Source organism: Garra rufa, chromosome 18 (genome assembly GCF_049309525.1).
Source record: "Garra rufa chromosome 18, GarRuf1.0, whole genome shotgun sequence".
NCBI lineage: Eukaryota > Metazoa > Chordata > Actinopteri > Cypriniformes > Cyprinidae > Garra > Garra rufa.
Window position 1 is genome coordinate 36,126,998 of NC_133378.1, and position 9,306 is coordinate 36,136,303.

Sequence of the window (9,306 nt, forward strand, 5' to 3'; positions counted from 1 at the left end):
ATAATGCTGCATTTATGCTATATTATTTATTTATTTAACTCTGTTAAATAAATGTGTTATTTAACTGTTTTTATCATTTTTAAAAGTGCATCTTTTTATATTAATATATTTCAATATAATACAATTCTATATAACATATATTTTAATGTAAAATAATATAAAATAATCTTTATTTTGAATTTTATTATTTTATTATTTATTATTATTTTTATATTCTGTTTATTTTAATTTTATTTATATTTTAATTTTATTTTTTAATTCTAATATTTATTACAAAAAACTAAGATTTTGCAAGGGTATAATGCTGTATTTATGCTGTATTTTTTTTTAGAATTCTGAAATGTACTATTATTACAATGAACTGCATTTTTAAATTAAATAAATTTCAATATGATTTAATTTGATATGAAATACTTTAATGTTTTATTCTTACTATTTTATCTTAATTTTTAATTGTTATATTTATCATAAAAATTAACATTGAGACTACAATTTTATAATGCTGCGTTATTTATTTAACTCTGTTTTTTGTTTTTCATTTTTAAAACGGCATTTATTTTAATAGATTTCAATATAATTATTTTTTATATAAAATATATTTAATAATAATGTTTTATTTGTATTATCTTTAATCATCATATATAATCATGTTTAAAAATATATTTTATTCTTACTATTTTATTTCCAGGTTTTTTGTTTTTTTTTAATTTATGACAATTAGGACTGCACATTAAGGCTAAGCAATTATTAGTTTTCTTTATAATGACTTAGTATGCTAAACACAATATGTCATTAATGCCATCATGAATCATTTAGGTTACTGCAATAGCTGTTTCTTTCGAGTCAGTGATTTTGCATTAAATTGATTTCGCGTTTGTAAACAGCAAACATGCTGACCTTTCACTTTCAACAGCATCCCAACTCCTGCACATCCTTAAAATGGAGTAAAAATCAGCATTTCTGCGTCTCTGGGGAGGCTGCTTGCGTATGAGGCGAGAGGGCATGTTGGGTAATGGGACTCACTGTAGACATGCTGTAGTGGTTGTGACTCTGAGGACACGACTGCATCAGATACTTTTGACCTGTTTCGCTCTGATATGTGCCATGCTCTCTACCCCAGATGCACAGACAGAGTTGGGAAACCACGTTCAACACGCGCAGCAGCAGCAGACGTGACGGTTCACACTGTACACAGGAAGAAACTCATTAACAATCACATGACTCAGACCAATATACAATACATCTGAGACTGCAGTGGTCCCAACTTACGCATGAGAGTGTTTTAGTAGTTTGTTGTTAATATACAAAGTGTGGCGCTAAATACAAGTTAGGGGCAGGGGTAAGAAAGGCTTTTTTTTAAAGAAATGAATAAGCTGTTTTTATTCAGCAAGGTTGCATTAAATTGATCAAAAGTGCCAGTAAAGACATATATATGTTTAAAGAATTTAAATATCATGGTTTATACAAAAACATGAATCAGCACAACTGTTCAACATTTATAATAACCATAAATGTTTCTTAAACAGCAAATCAGCACTTTAGAATGATTGCTGAAGGATCATGTGACACTGAAGCCTGGAGTAATGATGCTGAAATTTAGCATTAATAAATTACATTTTAAAATATGTTAAATTAGATGCTTATTTTAAATTGTAATAATATTTGACAATATATTTAACATTAACTTCAGTGGTTTAAGGTTTCAACTGATTTCTTGAACTGTCACCAACTAAACTGCAGTGGTCAAACTATTTAAAATATACTTAAGCTACAAACTCGATCATAATGCACAATATTTCTATCTAACATGTATTTTTGAGGTGCAGCTCATCATATTAATGGGAGTGTTTCACTCGTTAGCAGTAAACCGGTTACAGGTTAACGTTGGCTCACCTGAATATGTTCGTAGATTTGTGTTGAAATTCTTCGATTTGCGAACACCATAATTGTTTCGCTTATTTCAATAAATCTCATAAAACGAGTCTAGCGAGCTAAGTAAGCAGTAGTACTGACAGTAGCTATAACGTTAGTGTAAACATGGTTGAACACGCGAAAGGTGGAGGAACAGACCGATTCAATTGAGTGAGTCATTTACACTGGAACCGCCCCCGATTGATTCAAACTCAAACTCGTGACTTCGATCATTCATTTAAAGCTATTCACAAGTAAAAAATATTTAAAAAGAGCCACAAATTTTCGAATTTCGACATGGCATGTAATGATTTTAAGAAGCACTAACGCTTTGTTTCAGTTTGGGGCTTCGAAACTTCAAGCAGGTATCGCGAATCATCTTTTCACTGTTTCAAAGCGCTCGAATCAGATCGCTTATCGCAAATCATTTGTTTCAGATGGGGGCTTCGGAGCAGGTTCGTGAATCTTTTAATTCAGATCGGAACTTCAAGCGCATATGGCGAAACATTTCTTCAGATTGGAGCTTTGGGGCGGTTCGTGGGTTTTTTAATTCAGATCGGAACTTTAAGCGCATATGACGAAACATTTCTTCAGATTGGAGCTTTTGGGGCGGTTCGTGGGTCTTTTAATTCAGATCGGAACTTCAAGCGCATATGGCAAAACATTTCTTCAGATTGGAGCTTTGGGGCGGTTCGTGGGTCTTTTAATTCAGATCGGAACTTCAAGCGCATATGGCAAAACATTTCTTCAGATTGGAGCTTTGGGGCGGTTCGTGGGTTTTTTAATTCAGATCGGAACTTTAAGCGCATATGACGAAACATTTCTTCAGATTGGAGCTTTTGGGGCGGTTCGTGGGTCTTTTAATTCAGATCGGAACTTCAAGCGCATATGGCGAAACATTTCTTCAGATTGGAGCTTTGGGGCGGTTCGTGGGTCTTTTAATTCAGATCGGAACTTCAAGCGCATATGGCGAAACATTTCTTCAGATTGGAGCTTTGGGGCGGTTCGTGGGTCTTTTAATTCAGATCGGAACTTCAAGCGCATATGGCGAAACATTTCTTCAGATTGGAGCTTTGGGGCGGTTCGTAGGTCTTTTAATTCAGATCGGAACTTCAAGCGCATATGGCGAAACATTTCTTCAGATTGGAGCTTTGGGGCGGTTCGTGGGTCTTTTAATTCAGATCGGAACTTCAAGCGCATATGGCGAAACATTTCTTCAGATTGGAGCTTTGGGGCGGTTCGTGGGTCTTTTAATTCAGATCGGAACTTCAAGCGCATATGGCGAAACATTTCTTCAGATTGGAGCTTTGGGGCGGTTCGTGGGTTTTTTAATTCAGATCGGAACTTTAAGCGCATATGACGAAACATTTCTTCAGATTGGAGCTTTTGGGGCGGTTCGTGGGTCTTTTAATTCAGATCGGAACTTCAAGCGCATATGGCGAAACATTTCTTCAGATTGGAGCTTTGGGGCGGTTCGTGGGTCTTTTAATTCAGATCGGAACTTTAAGCGCATATGACGAAACATTTCTTCAGATTGGAGCTTTGGGGCGGTTCGTGGGTCTTTTAATTCAGATCGGAACTTCAAGCGCATATGGCGAAACATTTCTTCAGATTGGAGCTTTTGGGGCGGTTCGTGGGTCTTTTAATTCAGATCGGAACTTCAAGCGCATATGGCAAAACATTTCTTCAGATTGGAGCTTTGGGGCGGTTCGTGGGTCTTTTAATTCAGATCGGAACTTCAAGCGCATATGGCGAAACATTTCTTCAGATTGGAGCTTTGGGGCGGTTCGTGGGTCTTTTAATTCAGATCGGAACTTCAAGCGCATATGGCGAAACATTTCTTCAGATTGGAGCCTTGGGGCGGTTCGTGGGTCTTTTAATTCAGATCGGAACTTCAAGCGCATATGGCGAAACATTTCTTCAGATTGGAGCTTTTGGGCGGTTCGTGGGTCTTTTAATTCAGATCGGAACTTCAAGCGCATATGGCGAAACATTTCTTCAGATTGGAGCTTTGGGGCGGTTCGTGGGTCTTTTAATTCAGATCGGAACTTCAAGCGCAAATGGCGAAACATTTCTTCAGATTGGAGCTTTGGGGCGGTTCGTGAATCTTTTAATTCAGATCGGAACTTCAAGCGCATATGGCGAAACATTTCTTCAGATTGGAGCTTTGGGGCGGTTCGTGGGTCTTTTAATTCAGATCGGAACTTTAAGCGCATATGACGAAACATTTCTTCAGATTGGAGCTTTGGGGCGGTTCGTGGGTCTTTTAATTCAGATCGGAACTTCAAGCGCATATGGCGAAACATTTCTTCAGATTGGAGCTTTTGGGGCGGTTCGTGGGTCTTTTAATTCAGATCGGAACTTCAAGCGCATATGGCGAAACATTTCTTCAGATTGGAGCTTTGGGGCGGTTCGTGGGTCTTTTAATTCAGATCGGAACTTCAAGCGCATATGGCGAAACATTTCTTCAGATTGGAGCTTTGGGGCGGTTCGTGGGTCTTTTAATTCAGATCGGAACTTCAAGCGCATATGGCGAAACATTTCTTCAGATTGGAGCTTTTGGGCGGTTCGTGGGTCTTTTAATTCAGATCGGAACTTCAAGCGCATATGGCGAAACATTTCTTCAGATTGGAGCTTTTGGGCGGTTCGTGGGTCTTTTAATTCAGATCGGAACTTCAAGCGCATATGGCAAAACATTTCTTCAGATTGGAGCTTTGGGGCGGTTCGTGGGTCTTTTAATTCAGATCGGAACTTCAAGCGCATATGGCGAAACATTTCTTCAGATTGGAGCTTTTGGGCGGTTCGTGGGTCTTTTAATTCAGATCGGAACTTCAAGCGCATATGGCGAAACATTTCTTCAGATTGGAGCTTTGGGGCGGTTCGTGGGTCTTTTAATTCAGATCGGAACTTCAAGCGCATATGGCGAATAATTTCTTCAGATTGGAGCTTTGGGGCGGTTCGTGGGTCTTTTAATTCAGATCGGAACTTCAAGCGCATATGGCGAAACATTTCTTCAGATTGGAGCTTCAGAGTGGGTGAATATTTTGATTCAGATCAGAACTTAAAAGCGAGTGTTGCGAATCATTTATTCAGATTGGATTGGGTTTGATTGGAAATTCAAAGCTTGTATTGCAAATCATTTCTTCAGATCGGACGAAATGATTCGTCATACAAGCTTTAAATTTACGATCTGAATCAAAAGTTTCAGTTGCAATTTAATCAGATGATTTGCAAAATGCACTTTGAAGTTCTAATCTGAATCAAAAGATTTGTGAACCCTTCAGAACTTTCTTCAGAACGGGCTCACGAATCATTTCTTTACATCCGTTTCGCAAATCTTTTGATTCTGATTAGAAATTCAAAACGCGTGTCGCGAATCATTTGATTTAAATTGGAACTGAATCTTTTGATTCAGATAATAAATTTAAAGCTTTTATGGCGCGTCATTTCTTCAGATCGGAACTTCAAGCATGAATCGCAAATCTTTTGATTCAGATCGGAACTTCAAAGCATGTGTCGCGAATCATTTGATTTAGATTGGAACTTCAAAGTGCATGTTGTGAATAATTTATTCAGATGGAGCTTCATAGCGGGTTTGTGAATCTTTTGTTTCAGACTGGAAATTTAAAGCTTGTATAGCTAATCATTTATTTAGATCTGAACTTCAAGCACGTATAGCGAATCTTTTGATTCTGATCAGAACTTCAAAGCTAGTGTCGCGCATAATTTCTTAAGATCAGAGCAGGTTTGCAAATCTTTTGATTCAGATTAGAACTTCAAAGCACATATCGCAAATCATTTGATTCAGATCGGAGCTTTGGAGTGGGTTCGCAAACCTTTTGATTCAGATTAGAACTTTAAAGCACATTTTTTTTAATCATTTCTTCAGATCAGAGCTGGTTTGTAAATCTTTTGATTCTGATCAGAACTTCAAAGTGCTTATCGCAAATCATTTGATTCAGATCAGAGTTTTGGATTGGGTTCGCGAACCTTTTGATTCAGATTAGAACTTTAAAGCACATTTTTTTAACTAATTTCTTCAGATCAGAGCTGGTTTGTAAATCTTTTGATTCAGATTTGAACTTCAAAGGGCGTTTTGTGAATCATTTCTTCAGATCAGAGCTGGTTTGTGAATCTTTTGATTCTGATCAGAACTTCAAAGCGTGTGTCGCGAATAATTTCTTCAGATCAGAGCAGGTTTGCAAATCTTTTGATTCAGATTAGAACTTCAAAACGCATATCGCAAGTCATTTGATTCAGATCGGAGCTTTGGAGTGGGTTCGCAAACCTTTTGATTCAGATTAGAACTTTAAAGCACATTTTTTTTAATCATTTCTTCAGATCAGAGCTGGTTTGTGAATCTTTTGATTCAGATTTGAACTTCAAAGCACGTTTTGCGAATAATTTCTTCAGATCAAAGCTGGTTTGTGAATCTTTTGATTCTGATCAGAACTTCAAAGTGCGTATCGCAAATCATTTGATTCAGATCGGAGCTTTGGATTGGGTTCGTGAACCTTTTGATTCAGATTAGAACTTTAAAGCACATTTTTTTAACTAATTTCTTCAGATCAGAGCTGGTTTGTAAATCTTTTGATTCAGATTTGAACTTCAAAGTGCGTTTTGCAAATAATTTCTTCAGATCAGGGGCCTCATTTATAAAACTTTCTTACGCACTGATTTGATCTTAGAGTGTTCATACGATCAAATCCACGTCAAAGTACAGATTTATAAAAACCGTCTTTGACGTGGAAAAGTACTTATCTCCACGTCAGATTCCAGCTTGGCGTACGACCGTTTCCTTGTGGTAATGCCTGGTATTGCAGATAGTTCAGCCTCACTATAATTTGATTTCTTGCGCTCCTTTTTACTTGCCATTGTCACAGAGTTTTTGCTTTAGGAATGAGCTCATTTTATATGTTAATTAATTAAGCAGGGGCGTTTCGACGGCGGAACATTCAGCTGCACACAATTCCACGATCATTTGTGATTTATAACCGAATGACTGGCATACGCATGGATTTCGTGGTACGTTCGTTTTCTCTGAATCGCTCTTACCATCAAATCAGAAAAGTTCTTAGATAAAATCAAGGATGGTTTTTACGCAAGTCTTTATAAATGAGGCCCCAGAGCTGGTTTGTGAATCTTTTGATTCAGATTTGAACTTCAAAGCGTGTTTTGCGAATCATTTCTTCAGATCAGAGCTGGTTTGTGAATCTTTTGATTCAGATTTGAACTTCAAAGCGTGTTTTGCGAATCATTTCTTCAGATCAGAGCTGGTTTGTGAATCTTTTGATTCTGATCAGAACTTTAAAGTGCGTTTTGCCAAACATTTGATTTAGATTGGAACTTCAGGGCCTCGCAAATCATTTCTTCAGACCAGAGCTTCGGAGTGGGTTTGCGAATCTTTTGATTCGGATTAGAACTTCAAAGCGTGTATCGCAAATAATTTCTTCAGTTCCAAGCTTCAGAGCGGTTCGCCAATCATTTGATTTAGATCGGAACTCCAAAGCGGATTCGCGAATCTTTTGATTCGGATTGGGGGAAAAGTACAAAATACAAGACAAAAACCAGACCATTGAGAAAAAGTGATATATAAGGGTTTATTGGTAAAAATATTGCACAAAGCATGGACATTAGCAGCCTACACAAACATAAACCTTTTCTGTAGGTTAGAGGACACTTAAATAAAATCTCTTACAAGATAATTAGTTACAATACAGTATTTCTAACAGTAAAGTTCATGTGTGTCAGGTAGAGTAGTGCACAAAACAAGGGCTAAAGGTGTTAAATAATTTGTATCTGTTTTATTATGACAAAAATATATAATGGATAAAACATACAGTAATAATTTCTGCATTAGAAAAATAAACATTCACTCCAGTTAAAGTACCAAAAAAACTATTAAATAAATAAAGAAGATGATAGAATCGTATTCTTAATCCAGCTATATGTAAGCTAATATCAATAATTACAGCTTACATTGAAGAAAAAGTGTTTTACACACTTAAATTACTGCGGTACACATTATTGCACATTACAAACTAGCCATGCATCACAGAGAGTATATGTACAAAACTCCCAATACTCCTTACACAAGCATCCAATAACATGGACCCCTGCTCCAAATGTCTTAATACAGAGAGATTAATTGACCTTCATCATGTAAAACTGTTTCCTCAAGGGAAAATACAAAGTCTGAGTACCTAACATGTAGTCGTTTCTGCTTTTACAGGGATACTGTGTTGTTTGCGAGTGTGTGACAGGCTATATATGTGCTCTGCATGTGTGTGTGTTTGCAGGTTTGGAGGCACTCCCCTAAACTTCAGTATTTCAGAACCGTGCGGGCCGCTGGCCAGCTGTCTTGCCAACACTTTTGACCGGGACAGAGCAGCAGGACCTGCCCACAGAAAGCAGCCAGTGGCTGGGTGAAAGGTCACAGACCTGTAGAGAGCATGAGAAATCAGGGTATTTAGCATTTTCACCTCAGTATACATTTATAATGTGCGGTGAAAACATTGAAGTGGTCATATATACCTGTCAAAATCATGCAATTCTGAAGCAGCCAATTACATGACAGAGCAAACGCCAGTCTGCAGGTTCTGCCCGTTACGATTTGAGCTTCTTTTTGCGTACCTGAAGAAGTTAAAGTAATAAATTAGAGTATGCATGGAAAGCAAATCAATTCTTAATGGATAAAACCAAATCCTACTTAAAAATATGTCAGATTAGAAAAGTAAAACAGGCAGTGTTATTTTAGTACTATTTATCCAGTATTGAAGTTTGAATGAGCTTTTTGTATTTTCAGTGGTCATTTTAAATTTAGTTTCAATTTTAGTCATTTTATGTGTTTTATTTCAATCACCAAAAATATTTGTATAAGTTTTTTTCACTTAATTTTTTTTTCATTTCAATTACTAAAAATAATTTGTAAAAAATATTTTTTTTTGCTTAATTTGTTTCATCTAATCTATGTGCATATATATATATATATATATATATATATATATATATATATATATATATATATATATTTGCTTTACCTAATATTTATATATTTTTTTATTTCTGCTCTATTTCAATCACCAAAATATCTTTAATAATTAAAAGTTTTTTTCATGTAATATTTATGTTATTTTATTACTTTTTTGTTGTTTCATTTTAATGACTGAAAATTATTAGTAAAAATTAAGGGTTTTTCATGCTTAATTTGTTTAATCTAATATTTATTTATCTAATATCTTTTATCTTTCTTATATTTTGTTTTATTGTTTGCTTCATTTCAATTACTGAAATTATTTTTTTCACCTAATATTAATATTTTATTTTATTTCTGCTTTATTTCAATCACCAAAATTTTTTTTTATAATGTACATTTTTTTCAACTAATATTTATAT

At 35.7% G+C, this 9,306-nt stretch overlaps 1 long non-coding RNA gene across 1 annotated transcript; it reads right to left on the reverse strand.

Moving 5' to 3' along the window:
* Positions 1 to 7,492: 7,492 nt before the first annotated feature.
* On the reverse strand, positions 7,493 to 8,827 carry LOC141291649 (uncharacterized). Its single transcript, XR_012340354.1, has 2 exons — positions 8,446 to 8,827; positions 7,493 to 8,352 (listed from the first exon to the last, which is right to left on the reverse strand). It is a non-coding gene; the product is annotated as an uncharacterized lncRNA (long non-coding RNA).
* Between the last annotated feature and the right edge of the window lie 479 nt (positions 8,828 to 9,306).